The following is a 20,629-nucleotide window of genomic DNA, read 5'->3' on the forward strand; positions in this document are numbered from 1 at the left end:
ATTAGACTGGTGAAGACATTCAAGCAAATCCCTATTTTGTAGGCTTAAAAGGAGGAATTAGGCCTAAAAAGGGTTAGGATGGTTAGAGACCAAACCCATATCCCATTTTGAGATATTGTATGAATCTTCCAAAAGGGTATCCAAAAAGATAAAGAGTTAATAGGGGTGTTCAAGACTTCTGACAAATAATTGCAAAATACCTCGCAAGTAGGGCTAATTGAACCAAGTCTCCTAGTAGGCCTTGAAGAGAAGATCGACCCTAAAGCTTGCAATCGGTAACCACCAAAGCCCTAAATTAAGGGATAGGGTTGAAAAAATAAGGAAAATCATCCCTAAGTGTGTTGGTCTTGTGTGAATGGAGATCCTATGGTAGAGGGGGTTGGCTCTTGGTTAAGGTGTGAGAAGGTGTTGGGTAGGAAGGTCTCTAGTAAGGAGTGTTGGACACTCACCAAACAAGAGGAGATCAAATTAGTCTAAAGACCTTAGGAAGGTCAGTAAGGGTGGGCCCTACAACCTTTGGAAGGTTGGAAAGAGTGGAACCGATGGATGATTCAAGAGACAACCTAAGGAGACATCAAGAGTAAGCAAACCTAGTAGGAGAGCCTAACCACTCTATATCAACTTCATTCAACCCCTTCAGAGAAGACTGTATTAGAAGATTTGGTCACATGGTTGTGGATTATTGGAGGAATGGTTGCTAGGTTAATTTGGTTTAGATGGGTTCTGAGTTACACCCTCTTCAAATTCTCCCGAATTTAGCATGTGTGGACCAGTCGAATGATCTGATGGTGTAGAAAGCTAATCCTTCTGGTTTGTATTTGGTTTCTTCTTCCATTGCTCTTTTCTCTCATGAATCATAACTCCTCAAGCCCAATTTGGGCCAAGGCCTAGATTAAAAACCTTATCCCAAAGGTGAATGTCTTTACATGGATTCTTCTCCAAAATAAGATCCTTACTACTGAAAATTTATGCAAAAGGGGATTACATCTTCCCAACATCTGCCTCCTTTGTATGGCTGATGCAGAGTCTACTTCCCAACTTTTTATTAGGTGCCCCTTTGCTCAAGAAATTTGGGGGAGATTGCTTCAATCATGTGATCTGTGTTGGATCTCCCCTTCCTCTATGTTGGATCTGTTCCTTCAATGGAGAGCTCCTAGCAAAAATCAATTTATCAAAAGACTTTGGTCTTATACGCTTCCTCATCTTGTTTGGGGCATATAGAAAGAGAGAAACAATAGAATTTTTAGAGAGACTGCATTATCAGCTGAGATCATTTTCCACAAAATCCAGAGAGCTGTGAAGGAAAATTTCAATTGCCTTAATAATGCCCAATTGAGAAATGAGGTTAAATGTTCACTGATTATGATTATAAGGTTGCAAATACTTGGCAAATTCAAATGGATATTGCCAGAGTTTTCAAGCCAATAAGAAAGTAGTGTGATGGTACTTGCTGGCATGAGCGTCCTTCGGGTTGGGTAAAAATTAACTTTGATGGGGCGACGAAGGGTAACCCAGGTCTTGTTGGGCATGGGGGAGTGATCAGGGATAGTAGTGGCAATTGTATTTCTACTGTGGCGCTCCCCTTAGGTTGGCAGACAAACCACATTGTTGAAGCCATTGGAGCCTATCAGGTCCTTTTAATTGCTAAATAGATAAATTTCACTAAGGTGTAGATTCAAGGGGATTCCAAAAATATAATTCAGTGCCTCAAAAAAGAAGTGAATCCTATAGCTAATTAGATTGGCTTATCTCATAAAATTATTGACTCTTTTGATAAGTGTAAAATTTCCCATACTTATGGGGAAGGTAATAAAGTTGCAGACCATTTTGCCAACCTTGGAATTAAAGCCCATGATAAAAAAAATTGGTGAAAAGGGGACCATCTAGATGATGAAGCGAGGGGGCTAATAAGGATGAATAACTTAACCAATCGAGAAGTTAATGAGCCATGATTATCTCTAATTTGGACATGACTCATTTTGCAATGAGTATTAGTTGTGAGTGTTGTGCGAGGGACAAATCATGGGAATTATGCATTTATTACTATTCTAGAGCCTTCTCTTCACACATTTTATGAGTGCATTTATATTCTTATTGCATTCATTCTCAGTTTGGGGCCATTTCTTGTTTGAAAAACTCCTGTGCTTTAGCCATTTGCAAACATCTTTTTGGGTACAGTGGTGGTTATCAAATGGGTGGGGATTTGAAATGAGTGGAGCCTATGGACTGTATAATGTTGAAAAACAATAAAACTATATGGAGAATCCTGGAGAAAGGTGGTTTCATCACCTACATTGAAAAATTGCATGGGGTTAAAGCCAAGGTGGCGAGAGGGTTTGTCAGAAATTACAATAAGGGGTCAGTTACCCTTCTTGGAAGGGAAATTGCATTGAATGAGGACCTCATTGCAGTTGTCACTAGTCTCTCAACCACTTGGCCAAAGTTTTACAAAGACAAAAAATTCTCTAAAAAGGAGGTTAATCTTTTCCCGAAAGAGGAGAAGGAGAAGCAAGACCTGGTAAGAGACGAGACAACTAGCTATAATACTGCGGAGATTAAGACCATTTGGGGTGATGTTATGAAGATTCTTATAGAGTATGTGTTGGCAATTGACACTCATCGAATTCATTTTGTTGTCATTGATGGTAACAAGATCAGATGGAAGTCTTATATTGACATTAGGAGGCATTTATCGACAGACACCGACATTGGAGTATCCAGGGTTACACCGACATCAGCACTGACATCAAGTACTTCAAGGAAGCCGATATCAAGGAAGATTTATTTAGAAAATAATTGTGCAATTATTTTCAAGGCCGACATTGAATATCTTTTGTAATTTATTGTAAGCTGACATAAGGCATATTATTTGTAATGGGTATATAGGTCAGTCTGCTAGGTCATTTTGATAAGGGGCGACATAGGAGAATATAGCAGAACTGTGTAAAGCGAAGTATATGTATGCAGATCATTTGTATGCGAATGTTATATCATGAAATGATCTATAAATGTTTTGTAAGAAATTCTTGGAGGGAAGGTGATACCGATAGTAGTGTTTAGGGCTTATGAACCGGTACAGAGCAAAGCTAGAACCGAAACTCTATTTGGCATAGTAGATGCAATTTTGTGAGTTCATTTCCATTGTTTTACTTTAGAAGAAGCTTGTAGTCAGTGAGACTCTTTAGTGATGAGCAGTGTGCTCTAGGCAATGTTCCTTCCTACATGTGCAGGCCCCCAATATATGTAATATCTTTTCATATGGCCAATAAACTGATGTTGTAGGTCACAAATCCCACCACGGTTTTTCCTCTTTGAGGTTTTCCATGTATAAATTCTATGTGTTATGGTGTTCATTCATGTGGATGGTTTATTTGATTCAAGTTGTATGTTTATTTGTTTATTGATTTATATGTCTATGGTATAAAAGGGTAAAATCTTATCTTACCGGTAGAACACTGATTCACCCCCCCCCCCCCTCTCAGTGTTCTTGGATCCCAACAGTATGTTACTCTCGATGGGTTGTATACCAGAGTTGTTTCTTATCATTTTACGCTCCTAAACCACTTTCGGCACAAGGTGAGAATTTATTTTCCCTTCTTTCTTGCGTCCTCACTGAATGTTAGTATCGCTGAACATAAGAAGGATTTTGTCAAAAAAAATTGTCTTAGATGAAGGTTTGATCCTTCTTATTTTTGAATATATTAAATATTGGCCTCCTGTGTCTTCCTCCCCCCTGAGGTTAATCTCAACTCAGATGATTCTTAGTCCTTCAAGGACAATTACCACATTGACACTGATGATGACTTTTCTCCCACTGCATCTCCCCCTAAAACTAAAGGGAAAGTCATTGCTGCCAAAATCCCTAAATCTAAAAAATATCGCAGTTCTAGCTTCCCTTCCCCTATCTGGAATCTTCAATTGGATACTAAGAATGTTGGCATTTTGGTTGATAACCCTCAAAGCCAGGGTAAGCTTCCCTCCCCTTCGGCTTCTAGTTAATCTTATCTTGACCAAAACATGGAGATTCGTCAGCCCTTTCCAAGTACCCTTGATCCCTCCTCGCATTTGCTCAATTCTAAGAAGGAGACTGTGACTGATGTCCTAGCCTTAGCTAGAGATGGGGTGGTCGATACCTTTAAGATCTTTAATTGTATTTTCCATGAGATAAAGGATATCCAGCTGAAATAAAGAGCCAACAACAACAACTTGGAGATAGTTAAAGATAAGGTTAAGAAAATGGATAATTTGTAGGTTTCCACTAAGAATAGCCCTTAGTCTGACAAGGAGAAGGTTTATATCATCAATTTCCTTAAGACCACATGGAAGCTTTTGATAACTTCAAAAAATATTATGAAGTTAGTATGGCTACTTAGGAAGAGAAAATTGCAAAAATTAAGGAGTCCATCAAAACTGTTGTAGTTCCAGCTGAAAGTTGTGGTGGGTGTGAAAACCAATAATGAACAAGACAATCCACAAGCCCTAGTAAAAGGACAAGAGGCAATTTGAAGAGAAAGGCAGTGGGACCTCCTCCTGACTTTCGGAAGCTTAAGAAGATCACCAACAATATGATTGAGATAAAAAAAGAGATGGAACATTCTATGAAGCAACTGGAGTAGTGTTGGTTTTCTACTATCCCTATGATGGTTCTGGTTCTACTGGTGTTTCTATGTATGGTTTTATCTACTGGTATCTTGTTTTGTAATTTTTGGTTTGTTTAGCTATTGCCCCTTTGATATAATGCTGCTTTTTGTTTTTCTATGGGGCTAGTTGGATCTTGTGGTCTTCTTAGGCTTAATGCCTTGTTAAGTCTAGACAACTCTTTGCTTTTATGTTAAAGGGTTTCAGATCCCTTAAAAACCTATTTTTGCCTTAATCAAAAACATTTTGTGTGGAAGTAGTCATGATATAAGATGTAAATTTAGGCACACTAGGCAAGGTAGTAAGCATGGGAAAGGAATGGTTAACTTGGCTAGTGGATAGAGAGTAACCAAGGACTTCAACACAAATTTTGATAGGCATAATATTGATATCAACAATATGAGAAAGGCCACACAACACATCCACACCTACCTTATCACTTTGAATCATTATTTTCAATCCTTTAATCAAGGGGATTGCCTCACTATACGAGTATTGTCAGCCCATCATTGTTGAATATTTTAAAACTCATTATCAATCTTCTCCAATTGGTCAATAGTGACCTTCATTAGTGAGTCATAATCATCATGATAAGTATGAGAGGAATGAGTCTCAATAATGTGGGGCATGTCATGTGTGGAATTAGAGGAAGCACCAACATTCACACAGAATAGGTTTGTCAAATGGGGCTCCATATCCTTGGTATTTAAACCTTGTGAAGCCCTAAGTCTATAGCTTCTTCTCACTATAATATTGGTTGTAGCACTAAGGGTAAAAAAAATTCATGCACAATGAGGGAAATATTGAGTGCAAAGATTGGAAATGTAAACTATGATTAAACAATACAATTTATTTGTAAAATGTTTGGTTAACCAATGAATTAAACACTTTAAATTATGATATTGAACAGTAGATGCATCTAAATCTAAAGATAATGTGTCATAATAATTATAATTTGAGCATACAATTGAAAAATTATGCAACCCACGAGTCAATTTTAGAATAATAAATTAGCGTTTTTTATGAATTTAAGCTCTATTTTTATGTAATTCAAGTGCATATATCATCTATAAGTGCATACAAATCAAATCTAAGACAACAAAGAAGAAATGAGCGTGAGGCACGTCAGGTTCACCAAAATGTGAAGGTAGGTTTTGGAATTAGGGTTTACCAATTAGGATAGTAAAACCACCAATTTCACAAGATCAACCTTACATTTTTAAGGGGGATTGAAAACCCAATAGATCTATTCATAATTAAATTAGGGAAAAGGGCTAAGATACTGATTGGATTTACTTGTTTGTTGTTTCCCCTTTTATAGAGTTGAAGTTGTATTTGAATTATAAAGTTCTATTGTAAAACAATAGAGAATTGAAGTAAAAAAATGATATCAAAGTGTTCCAGATTTTAGATAGAGCTTCAAGCAAAGATATGAGAAGGGAAAATAAATCAGAACCTGTAGCTAAAAATCTAGGTCGAATTATTGGGACCAGGAGGGTAGGGCAACCTAGTCTTGCAACTTTTGCACAGACAAGTGATATGTTTTCTAGATCAAGGAGATGCACAAGATCCATCATTAGAAGATCAGGCAAAATTCTTGGTACTAGGGTGGTGGAGCTACCAAGTCCTCCTTTTTTTGCTCTTGTAAAAGTTGAACTTGTTTGTCATTGTCTGTTTTGTTAGAATCTTCGATCACAACAACTGAATCAATTTCCTTCATGAATATTTCTTTAATCCTCATGCCAAAGGTTTAGGATGTTATTAGAATATCGTCATGAAAGGTTGATCATGGATTTCATCTTGAATGCTTGAACATGACTTGATCCCTCCTTCAATGCTTGATGAATCCTTAATTACTTGCTCACTTGAATTGAATTTTAGTAGAGTGTAATTGAGAGGATTCGTCCATCTTAGACTTCAAATGAGAGGGGTAGGCCTCCTTTTATACTTAACTATCAAAAAAATATTTGATATTTTAGAGCACGCTGAAAAATTCCAACCCACTTGAAGTGACCATTGGTGGGATCAAATTTGGGTCCTGATTAGGAGGACTAGGGCGATGGGGGTGCTTTAATCCTGAGCTAGGACCAAGACACCCCCAAATCTCTCATCTTCTTAATAAGGAATTAGATTTGAATAGGGGTCATAAAGGAAGTTGAAAATATAGATTTCAGGAAGGTGTGAGCAGAGTCATAGAAAACATTAGGCATTGAAAGACAGATTGCCATGGTGAGGTCTAGGTGAGGACAAAATTGTATGCAGATACAATTTATGACACTACACCATGATTAGCTCCTATTTCCCTTTATCCATGACACATTGAAAATTATTTACTTGTTTCTCAAGTAATTTATTGCACTTATTAGCTTCAATTTAGATTTCATGATTTCTTTTATATTGTTTTCCTTCTATTGTCCCCTTGTAAAGTCTAAAAAATATAAATTTTTCATGGTCATTGTCACTTTTATATATAATTCTAATGAACACATCAATAGTGTTGATGTAAAGATATAGAAGTCTTTTTTGTTGGTCACCCTTAACCTTTCCCTTTTATCTACTAGATATACTTCAAAGCCTTCTTACTTTATCTCTATTTTACTTTAAAGAATATTTTTAATTTTTTTATTTTCTATATTTTCTTCATTTTCTTGCAAAAGGAAAATTTGCAGGGACAAGACATAGTTTAGACTTCAATTGATGTGAAACATTGAGAGCTATTGATTATTGAATGGAACATGAGCTTGGTGTTGGGTGTAGCAAGGGCCATGTAACAATAGATATTCATGATTCTAGACAAAAGAAATAGGCATGAAAGGGGAAAATACGAATACAAAAGTTGGGCTACTTCCAAGTAAAAAAGTGATTCTAATTGAAACAAATAGGGAGCTTATAATTTAGGTTCTTCATTGGTGTACGATGGATTCTTGATTATAGAACTAGGGTTTTATGTGGTTGGATCTTTAATGGTTTTGCAATAGTTTTAATCTTCCAAATTTCACCGTATACATTTTGGCACACCTGGTGGGACCCTTGTCCCTTGTTTTTAACATCATCTTTGCAATTTTAGTCTTTTTTATCAATTGTACATCGGATTAGAGATGATTACAGGCGAAAGCGCATCTTTGAATCATTTTGTGGTGTTTTTGTTTCTATCTAATAGTCAATTTGCAAGTTTTATCAAAAATTGCATCTACATCTCTTGTTTCCACGTCTATGAGTCATATTATCGAGTTTGTGTGTTTTTGTGCATTTGGGTATCCTTTTGCAGTGTTTATGTTTTAGTTCTGACAACTTTTTGAATTATTGTAATTGCATTTGGGTTTATTATTTTCGCATCTATGTTATGTTTGGCCACATTTTTGTGTTGGTTTTGCAGGTTACAAGATTTTCACATCTGTGATCTGTAATTGTGTCTAGGGTTTCTTTTGTTGTGTCTGTGTTCTACCTTGTTGGTTTGTAAGTTGCATGTGTTTTTGCATCTATGTCAATTATTTTCGCACTTGTGTTCAATATATTGCATCGATGTCTCAAAATTTCAATTTTTCATTTCGGCATTTACAACTTCATTTTTAGATTTGGTTTTCTTGTGCAAACCCCTTGTTTTGGACTAACAACACCGTATTGTCGAAAGGCCCCTTTTCACATTTCGATTTGGATTTTCTAAAATTAATCTAACAAGTGTACTTGTAGGTGGGGGTGATTATTGAAACTGCTAATCATTTTATTACAGAGGTAATTTAGGAGTGTCTTCTTTTTCTAGTCTAATTAGGCTCACACGTTTTCATTGCTCTTTTTCTTTATTTGTTGAAGGTTAATTTATTTTTCTTGAAGTGTCTTGTTCCTTTGGCACGTTTTGTGTTTAGATTAGAACCCTAAAGGTGATAACAAAAGTATCATCTTCCCCCACCTTCCATTAGACCTTGGGTGTAAGAGAAATTGTTATTGTCTTTTAGAGGGTATGCCTCCCATCGTCTGAGAGGGAACGACCCAAGAGGTATTTTGTTTTGGTCCACTACATATTAAAGATTGTGGTTTTAGATGAAAGTATCTTATCACTTAGTGTCGATGTGTTATACCGACGTCTATCTCCTCAAGTACCCATACTGGTGCGAAAAATCCACAAGGACTAGGAAACCTCATTAATTTGAGTGAAATACCATGTATAGCCACCAAATACCCCAAAACATGACTAGACACCTTTAGAGTAGTGGCCCACCCTTTTTTGTCCAAACATCACGGTAATCTCAGTGCCAAGGGATAGTTGATTTTCCCCTCAAGATAGTCACCATATGGCTCCCGTGGGATGAGACATAAATCCTTGGCTTAGCATAAGCTACTTGTAGCTTTATGGGGAGACGGTGATAGGGTCACCCTTCCAGTCCTGGAGGCCCCTAGTTGTTTGCTCATGAAAAAGACAAAATAGTGAATTTACACCCATCAAGGTGGCCCTACCCTTGAGTCGACGAAGATTCCAAGTTGTGGGTTGAGGTTATCGCCATGAGAAAATTAACCTTAGGCTAAGAAAGTGTGTGTTGTGTATTAGATTGTGCTAGAGCTATAAAAATTGGATTGATTTGGCTTATTTGACATACATATTGTTCTCAGAATTTTGACAAAACACTTTTAGATGTTGTGCCTTCATTGTTTGCTATGTTTTCTTGTCACAAGACATTCAACATCAAAATCTAGTCACTCTCAATAATTTGAAAACTTGGACAAACTTCACAAAATTGCCAGAAATGTGTTTGTGTCTAATCCCAACACGTATTTGATCTTTCTGGTCACATTTGTGTTTTATCTTAGCGCTTATCTAAGACTTAAAATTGCGTCCATGCAAGACAACATCACGTATTTGCATTTGCATATCAGACTGGAAAAAATTTGTCAAATAGTGGAAATCGCTTTTGTACTGGATTAAACTGTGTTTGTGTTTTTAAACCGTGTATGTGTAGAGAATAAACGTGTTTCTATACTAGAACTAAGATTTACATTATCAATAGTGGAAAACACATCTGTGAACTTGGAAACTCCATATCAGTGGATTCTTTCTTTGTCCATGAACTCATGGCGTGTCTATGTTCCGAGATCAAGGAGCTTCTAAGGCAACTTCCCCTAGGGATTCACTTTTATTCAACTAGTCTTTATCACGACTTTGTTATACATTTTCAATCAGTTTCAGTCATCATTTGCAATCTCCCATATACACTTTTCCAACTAGAGTCCAAAGGTTGTTTAGCAGTCCACATCTTATCTTGCAAATATACTACATTTTCTCACTAAGTGGCTCCTGCATCAAATCTATCATCTTGGGTACCATTTGGTTATCTTTAGTTAAGTTCAACTTACCTCAGCAAGATATCTATCATCTCTTTGGAAGCCACACCTTGCTTTTGACCATTACACTTATTGGACTTACACTTTTGGACATTGCAAGACAACCCTAGATTCTCATTTGATCTCATAATTTCTTTTAGTCTCCTATTTTCTTCTATCTTTCATTGTAGTCAAGGTTTGGTTCATGGTTGAAACTCATTTACAAAGGTCTAGAAGAGAAGTCAAGGAAGCTCTAAGATATCTCAACATGAGTACCTATGAGTTTGAAGGAGATGAATTTTACAACCCATTTGAGAATCGTAGTAATCTACCAAATAATGACAATGCATCTATCACTTCCGCAGATATCCAAGATACTATTTTGCACCCATAATTTAATAGGATAGTGGAAGAAATTATGAGAAGAGATATATAATACTTCCTACAAGTATTTGCACAAAGTGGAGCAAGATTACCCCATGATTTTGACGTGTCACGAACTTTAGAGGATGATCCTAATCAAGTGAATCAAGAAAAAGCAAATCCTAGAGAAAATGATGGTGGTAATAGAGGACAATGTTTCGTGCTTGAGTCACCCTCCTCCTTGTTTCAAAAACCAGAAGTGCCCAACACTCATTCTCATGCCAATTTAAAACCAGAAGTGCCCAACACTCATTCTCATGTCACTTTTGCAAGAAACTCCCATGAACAACCCCATAGTCATCCTTTCTTATGGCAAAGGAGTGCTAATACACATGCTTGAAACAACAAGGAAATACCCAAGGCCATGACACAAGGATACCCCATGTAAGATTTAGGGGCAACAATACTCAAGATCATACTTATAATACTCCGTGTCCTCATGGTCATGACACATAAATCATCCTACGCTTAGTGCTCATTATAATAACATACCAGGTGGCCCATACACTAGCTACAATTATTTTCCTCCTCCATATGAACATATCTATGACCAATACCATCCTTGCATGCATTATATCCCTCCTCCTCCACCTGGTGGCTTAGGCATGGGAATAACTCAAAGAGATAAGACACCACCTAGTAATGACTTGTAACAACAAATCAAGGATTTGCAAAAAAAGATGGATAATACGCATGCACCAAAACAAGACTACACAATGAAAGACATATGTCCTTATCCATTTGACATAAGCATACCAATGTCTCCTTTTCCTACACATTTTGTGACACCAAAATTTGACAAATATAGAGGCAAGGGAGATCCTAAGGCACATATAAGAGATTTTTTCACAGCTACATAGAAGTGGTGAGAGAGGAGTCATACTTGACGAGACTATTTCCACAAAGCTAGCACAATAAAACAAGTTACTCAAAAGTCAGCTAAATGAATTGCAAAATAGCATGTGGATAGGATAAAAAGAAATATTGGCATTGGAATAGGATCCAAACCAGGTCAAGAGTAGTAATCTAGCTCAAGTGGGAGAAGAAAGAGGTATCTTAGATATCAAAGAGTTTCAATTAACAATAAAAAACATGAAGATCAAAGAAAAAAAAGTAAATTGAAAAATTAGAAGAGTCTAAGTCATGGTCTTAGGTGGTGAAATAAGCAACAAAGACACAAAGAGAGCTCATAAAGAAGCAAATTAGGTTGCAAACGTTGGAAGAAAAAGACCTTCAAGATAGAGTTGCAAATATAATAATTAGAGGGATAAAAGAACATGGGGAGGAGAAAATACCAATATGCTAGTAAGAGACTTTTTCATTAGACAAACCCCAATTGGTAGGGCATATCATCGTATAAAATAGAATGCTTTGGATGACAAGGGTGAAAGAAATAGAAATATAAGAGTAACCTTGAAGTAAAATAAAATAATATAATAATAAGAAACAAAATGTTCCTCAAAGACACATAATTTTATATAGATGAAGATCTAACCCTAGCATAGTTACAGGAAAGGAAGAAGGAATGGGGGATAGTTATACCAACAATAAATATAAGAAATGAGGTGTGGTTATATAGGGGAAAATCTCAAATGAATCTCAACATGACTCATAATAAATAGGAAAATGCAACCCCCCAAGGACCATTATTCAATGGTAAGCTAGAATTATAGAGGCAACCCTTAGAGGAGGGGTCTTAATTTAGGGACCATAGTAAAGGGAAAGGAAGTCATTTTTCTCATTGAAACTCATGAGAATGAGTGTTGCAAGGTGCTATATTTTGAGGGTTTTAAAAAGGTCTTGATTCAGAACGAGTTAACAAAAATTGGCAAGGGGCATAGGGGAGTGACAATATTAGTAGGGGAAACATGACAAGGAATCATAAAAATAGAAAAGGACCCAAATTATCATTACATACTGATGAGGATAACAGACAAAGAGTCTACCATTTATCTCATAGCTTCTTACTTTTCCCCATATCGATCTAAAAAATACATTAAAAATTGGCTAGAAATGGAAGATCCTTATAAGACTAATTAAAAAGGGTCATAATTGAAGATGATGTCATGGGTGAGATCATTTTTTAATGTTAGAATGACAAATAACCAAGCATTACGCCTCAACAAGGAAGAAGAGTTGAATAACAATTTTTTATGGCTAGAAGGGAATTAGATGTGAGAAAGTGTCCCTCGAGACAAAAAAAATGAGGTATTTCACAATTTGAAGTTGAATAATTAGGATTATGTAGCCTTCATGATTTGATCCTTTATATTAATATATAGACATGGTCAATATTTAAAAGCATCACATGTCAAACTAACAATAGGCAAAGTGTGATACTCTACATCATTTGTTCACGAAATGTTATTTCAAGGATAAGAAGTCAAATAAGGAAACTACCCCATAGAAATAAAATATGATCATAACCATGTATTTGTAAAGATTAATATGGAAATAGCTGGTCAATAAATGGCTAGTCTTTAGCTAAATCAAAAAGTAACTTTGCAAGCCAAAATCCTTATGGTTCATGAGAATCAAGACAATTTTAAAGTAATGATTCAAAAACAACTGTATGAAGAAAAGACACTAGGAATTCCAACAAAAACAAATGAATAACAAACACCAATTTTATGGCCATGATCTACAAAACTATCATGGCATGCAAAAGATCTAGAACCAAAGAAGTATTAAAATTAGTTTCTCCAAAAAATCCTTGGTTTGATGAAGAGTGAAAGGGTGCAAAAAGAATGTTTAAAATCTTAGGAAGAGAAAAAGAGTGCAAAAAAGTGCATGAAAAACTTGTGAGATCTAAAAAAAATTACATGAAAATAAGGTGAAAGGACCTAATTTCTTTGAGAAAGTGTAATCCTAGATGTTTTTCAAGAGAATTGTGTAGTATACTAGAGCAAAAATTGAGAATAGCATCTCAATCACCCAATATCTTAATTATGCAAAATAATTATATGAAAGAGAGAAAAATAAGAATCCTTTATTACTAATGAACACTAAGGCCAAACTCTTCTCCACCAAGGATATAAAGGAAAGAATTAACAAGTGCAATATCAAGAAATAAGGATTCACTAGTTTAAACATGCAAAATAGGAATCAAACACAATCCCACCAAATTACATTAGAGAACAACCAATTAGGCATCAACTTCAAACCTATTCATGAGAGATGTGCATTTGTGGTTTTTGATTGTTCTCTTATTGACTGATTGGAATTGATTAAACTGAGATGGATGCAAATAACTAGGCTAAAAGGTACAAACTTGACAATAAGCAACATGTTATCCTCAATTTTTACTTCATAGTAAAAATGGGGTAACCTCACAATTTTTTGACCAATTTGTGGTTTTCTATCTCTATGCATGCTTTTTGAGACGACTATCTCGTGGGTGATCAGTCTTAGTTTTTCTCCCATTGTTTATCCAACTTTGAATTCATGGTGTCAATCGGGCCTATAAACCCGATTTACACCAACCTTGAATTCTAGGTGTGAATTAGGTTTATAGGCCCAATGTGCACCTCTATTTGTCTTTTTTGCACTAAGGTGAAAATCAGGTTTGTAAACCCAAAATACACCTTGACAAGTGCAAATCGTGTTTACAAACCTGATTTGTATTTATTTTTGGCACTTGAGTTATTAATTAAAGTTCGATTAGGAGTCTTCAAAATTATTTTTAAAGTATTTTCCTCTGCATTTTTGTTTTGAATTTGCATTTTTTAGCTAAGTTGAATTTGTCAGAGTGTGCTTCATCTTTAGACTTCACAATTTTCTTCCCTCATACTGGGTAAGTTTTTTGTATTTTAATCCTAGTTTTGCTTCTATGTTTTTTCCTTTGTTTAGATAGGGTTTTCAAAACCCTATTCCTTGATGGCTTTCAAATTAGTGGCATTCTAGATTTTCAACAAGAACATTCACTCCTTTCACACTGCATTTCCCAAGTCTTTGGCATTGCCAATGGTGATGTTCGGGTTTGGAGGCTCGAGCAACACCACATTTGTGGTGGTGCTTGGGTCTATGAACCTGAGCATCAAATTTTTAATGTTTTATTTTATGTATCACTCTAGCCCTTGGTGGAGTTTGGGTTCATAAAAATGCACTCCACCTCCCTTTGCCATTGTTGTTTTGAGTGGTGTGTGGCAGGGCCGTAGGCCCACTATGCACCGTAAGCCTTTGAGTGGTGCACGGTGGGTCTACGAACCTAACCCACACCTTGTACTATTTTCAAGAATGTATGCAATAGTCTATGGCGGGTTTGTAAACCCTCCTTACACCAACAATCTTGCCATAGTGTATGGTGGGTTTATAAACCTACTCTTTGTTTTTCCTAAGGTACAATTCAGAGCTATGAACTAGAGCTACACCTGTGAACCACACTTTGCCAAAAAGCATAATTGGGCCTATGGACCTGAATTGCACCAATTGCACACACATAAATAGGGTTCATAGACCCACTTTACCTTTGATCTACCATGATACAAGGAGGATTTTTAAACCCTAATGGTGTCAAATACATCGCATTCAAGGGCTTGTTCAGTTCCAAATAAGCAAAGTGATTAGTGTTTGCACTTCTCCAATACTGATGATTTTTCCATGTTATAATGTTGCTACTGTACAAACAACAAGAGGTGTCCCCAAGCAATAAGGCCATTAAGTTGAAGAAGCAAGACCCTCATTCAATCTTCTCACCTTCATCAGTTTCATCAAACATAGACCAAATAAGAGACACCGAGATAGGTTATGTTGACCTACCTGAGTTTCTCAAGAGAGTTGAGAAGCCTCCTTCATACTACAAGATGGAGTCGATCATCATTAGTGGTATCCATTTAATTTTGGCTTTTCCTATGTCTTCTCAAGATCTAAAATTTGTCATGATAGTTGTAGGTCACTTTGATCCTATTTGTAAAACTGTAAAGCACACCACTGGTAAGAAGTTGATCAGACTGGATGAAGATTTCTTTGATACTATCTTCAAGTGTCCTAGAATTGAAAAATACTTAGAGATAACTATGCAATCAACTCAAGCCTACTGTGTCGATAATTCCTAACAAATGTAGGAGGAATATGAATGATAACTAGTTGAAGACCCCAAGGCCTACAATTGCCAGATGGCCAAAGACTTTTCCCAAAAGTTATCTCATTAAAGAGGTTAATGATTTGGTTACTCTCTTGAGTAGGGTAAAGGGGCTTCCTACCTCTAACACCTATTATGAAGGGATGTATCAATACATTCATGTCATCAGACAAAATAAAGAGAATATCTTTTGGGGTAAGAAAATCAGTGATGCCCTATGTGAACAACTCACTAAGGTGTCAACTACTCTTAAGTTCAACGTGACTTCCTACTTAGTATATGCAACAACTTAAATGAGGCATTTCTTAGGACTATCTACATCAGGAAATAGGAGACAAGTTGTTGTATATGAGTACTACTCTCAATTGGTGTTGAAGAACAATTTCAATCATTTTCAGAGAGTAAATGATACTTTCTTTGGATACCACATGTGCATGATGAACAAGAATTTGTACAATAGAAGAACATGAAATCATTCTTGGGAGGTTGTAAATGGCTACAAATGCATGTTCTTGCAGTTTCCCACTTTCACATATCTCAGGGTAGGGTGTTTCAATGGTGAACCATTCATGCTCCTAAGATACCTGTTAGACAAAATAGTTTTGATGGAATTAGCTCATCACATGGTGGCAGTTCATCTGACACAATCAGGTTCCCACAAGACGGGTTTGAAATTCACATTGACCATTGGTAAGTATTCCATCACTTCAATCTTTAAAGCTAAGGAAATTGAAGAAGAGATGAGAAGTGTAACCATGAGGTTCTTCAAGGCACAAAGAGACTTTGACTACAAGGGAATGAGGAACAAGTTGAAAAATGCCTATGTTCACATTAATCGTATAGAATATGTCAGGGTTGATTTCAGGATTGAACATGATATCAAGAAGCTTGATTACTGTCAACTCACGATTGATCAAATTTGGGAGTTTGATCTTGTTGATATCCTAGATGACCTAGAAGAAGATGGTAAAATCCTAGACCTTACATATGTTCATAAAAAAAATTCATCTACTCCTTTTCCCCTTATTCAATGGTCACATAAGGAGTCAACTTCCATGAGAGACAAATTTCAAAGTATTCTTGTGAATAATAATGTGTGGCTTTCAAGTAAGGGAATTTAGTTGAAGCCCTTTTCCTCTAGCTCTGATGATGATATAACTAGACCTATTGAGAGGAGATCAGAGATCATAACAAAGAATAAACATGATCCCTCCACTCCCTCTAAGGCTCCTAAGTTTAAGTTCACAATTGGGGCTCATAAAGGAAAGGTTCAAGGAGAGCCATCTACCTCAAATTTTCATGAGACAACAAAGTTTGAGATACAAGATGAGCATTTTGATGATGAGCATCCTAATTCAGAGATTATTGACATTGATCAACTTGAACAGGATCAAGAAGGAAATGAAGAGCATGATTAATATGATAAAGAAGGATTACCACAAGTAGATAAGTCCCAAGAATCCTTACCCCAAGTATCTCTTTCTTCTATTGTGATGAAAGCTCTAATTTTTACCTTTGAGTCAGAACCTTATGTTGTCACATCTTTCTCTCCTAGCAGAGTTCATATTTCTTCTACTAATGCTAGTGAGTTTGATTTGGATACACCACAGGATAATATTGAAAAAAATTTCTCCACTTTTCCAATTTGTTTTGAAGTCTTTGCCACTATGTTAGATTATTTTGACAAGTTCATGACAAAGACGGGTCCTAGAACCAACTAGTCATCCCTTGAAAATCCTTCCATAGTTATTACCACACCATTACTTATAGTGATTGCTACCCCTCAAGAGTCAACAAATCCCTCTCAAGCTTTAGCCACAAGTGATGATGATGATTCCTCCTTGCCACCATGGTTATTCTCTAATGGTCCCAAGAGGAAGAAACAATTTGTTTCTCTTGATGATTTTGATTTTAGTCTGCTTGTCCCTACTAGGCCCAAGATCACCAAGAAATCCAAGACTATATCAAGGGTTAAGGTGGATAAAGCTAGAAATAAGTATGAAAAAAATTGTCATTTTGCCTCTTTATAAAGATATTGATCAGATTCAAGAATCAGATTATATCATTAACAAGATTGAAATGGGTAAACACACTCATGATTCTGCTTTAGGGTATGTTTAATTGGCTTTGGATGCTTTGGTTGTTAGGTATGATGAAGACAAGGTCAAAAATAATAAGATTAAGGAACAAGTTGAACAACTTACCACTCTACCAATTAAGGTCACTAATTCTTCAGAGGCCATTGAACTAGTGACTTCGTCACTGGATGAACAAGTTATGAAAAGGGTTGAGCAAGTAGCATCACAAAGTAGAGTTGTGGGAAAATAGATGGATAAGATGCTTACTCAAGGTACATGACTCCTGAGCTTAGATTTTACTATAGTCAACAATCTTGATGTCGTAAAGACAAAAGTGGACAGTACCATAGAAATCTTCTCTCAAGAATTGGAAGTGCAGGAGAAGGATTTTGAGGCATGGTTGAAGATTGAAGACTTTGATTCAAATGATCTTATGCATAATGGTGTTTTTCCTTCTCAACATATGTATGTTGTGCAAAGAGAGGCACTAGAGCATCAAATGAATATTCTAGAGCACCTTATCAAGCATACAAAGAAATCTCAAAAGGAATGTGCAGATAAAAATAAGGAGATCGTTGGCAAAATCTCTAAGATCACATGTACTTTCCTCAATGAAAATAAAAAATCTCTTGATGCGAATATGGTCATTAAGGAATTCAATTTGTTGGTAACCATTGAAATTGAGAGAGAGGACTTCTCTTTGTCTTCTACTGATAGGCTGATCTACAATTTATCCTGGACTTTCTGGATTCGCTACTAAAAGAAACACAAGAAGTGTTGTGTTGATTTACAAGATTCTATCACGCAGGTCAGGATTATCACTAGCCATACCCAAGGACCAGATGGATCTCACATGAAGAGTGCCTCACAAAAATTTGAAGAATTTGAGAAACACGAGTTAGCATGAAGAAAATGACACTTAGTTATTTTTTGTAATTTTCCAGTTGCATTTTGTAATGTAAATCGACACCTTAGGTGTTATTTTGTATATGCTCTAGTACACATGTGTCCTAAGTCAAATAGGTCTCTACTATTGACTTAGTCACAATTAGTTGTAATTTTTGTAGTTTCATGCATCACCCCTCATCTATACATATGAGGGTTTTTATTGTAATAAGGATCTTTTTCCATCATTATTTTATGCAATAAAACTCTGTTGAAGTGAAAATCAAAGTAAAAATTTGTGTTCATATTGTGAATTTGCAAGCTCAATCAAAGAAAACACAAGTTTGGCTTTCAGACTTTGTGTTGGAATCAATCTTGAGTATGATATAAATGTTCTTATGTCATTTGTGTTATATGTTCTTGAAAGATTTAAGTTGTGCATTGTTATTGCTACGAAATATTAAGGAGCAATTTGAGTTTATATTGTAGACACCTAAAACTTGCACAACTAATTAACTAAATCTTATTCATTTAATGATCATTTATTAACCTATTAATTAGACTAAGGTTTAATTAATATCCACATTCTTCCAATCAGCCTATTAATCAAATTAAAGATTTGATTAAAATCCTTTTCTTCTAGCCTAACCTATTAATTAAACTAAGGTTTGATTAAGTACCCCTTAGCCATTTAATTGAATAAATCTTATTTATTTAATTAAAACCCCCTTTTTCTTGAATTTACATTTGATTCAAATCCCTTTACATTGCAAAATCCTACAAATTCAAGTTGCACCCCTTTTGGCTAAAATAAATCTTTTATTTTATCTAACAATGCCTATAGTCCTCCACTTGCATTCTCCTACACTTTCCATTAGCATGCTAATATTCTTCTAGAACCCCTCTGATCCCTCATTAACTAGCCGAATTCCTCTAATCATGTCACATCCCTAAATTTGGGGGAGTCACTTGTCCAAATTTGGGGAAACTCTTCAAAATGTGTTGAAGACTTTACCTTCTTCAACAAGTTAACTTGTTGAGTCTTCCAAACTTGTAAGGCTCTTACAAAAGCCTTGAAGGTTATCTAACTTTCAACAAGTTAACCTCCAAAGTCTTCAAAGGAATTTAATGCCTTTTACAAAGACATCACCCTAGCCCATGACGGTTGTCCCTTTGACCATCCCAAAACTTTGTACAAGAGTTTACCTATTGGACAATAGCATGCTCCCTTAGATAATGGAATTATCCAATGATGTCATCTCTTGAAGTTATGACTAATGCTTACTTAGAATCTAATGCTTTCTTAGCATCCTTTCAAGCCATCTCAAGGTGACATTTGTCAACTTGGGATTGGATTGAATCCCCCTCATGGATTGATAACTTTCAATCCTAGCCCTTGTTAATATTGCTCAATCTTGGCCATCCATTTCTTTATTTTCTTCATAAATAGAGCCCATTTATTCAATCTTAGGTTCCATCATCTTGTGCATCAAACTTATAGTCATTTTGTAGGTTATCAAGGAGCTCAATTTGTCATCTTCAAGCATTTAGATCATCTTAGTTGCATGCTAGTTTAGCTTTTATCATGTTGATAGTATCATGCTAATCCTATTTTCATGATAGCTAAATTCATAGCCTTTGTATATCAATTTCATAGCAATATCCATGCTAGTTTAATTAGCACACCTAAGCTTTCAATTTAGAATCAATCTTAATCTCATATCTTGCATTTCATCTTGCAATTCATCTTTTTATATCATTTGATCATCTAGCTAGGATCTTAGTTGCATTCATTTTGATCTTGGCATATCCTTCATTTTTTCGTTCTTTAGGCTGACATCTAAAAGATCAAGTTCTCTTCCAAGTCAGAGCCACCTTGAATCTTGAAGATCCTTGGAGATAGAGGAACATGAGACGTGCTTGGGGTTCTTGATTTTGAAGCTAACTTATATTAGTTTCTTTTTTGATTTCTAACTCTAACATAATGTTTCATGTGTGTGTTTGATGTTGTTTGATTCTCTTTTGCAGATTCCACACTTCTAAGCACATATTTTTGGCGCCCACCATGGAGCTCAACCCCTAAAATTTTCAAAATGTTAACCTTTTTGTGTTGGTTCGGCCCAAAATTTGACACTCTTTTAGCACATACATCAACTATTGCAGCACATATGTGGTAGGAAGTAGCACATCTGCACACTGTTCTAGCACTTAC

The sequence above is a fragment of the Cryptomeria japonica genome, chromosome 2 (assembly GCF_030272615.1).
Source record: "Cryptomeria japonica chromosome 2, Sugi_1.0, whole genome shotgun sequence".
NCBI classification, from domain to species: Eukaryota; Viridiplantae; Streptophyta; class Pinopsida; order Cupressales; family Cupressaceae; genus Cryptomeria; species Cryptomeria japonica.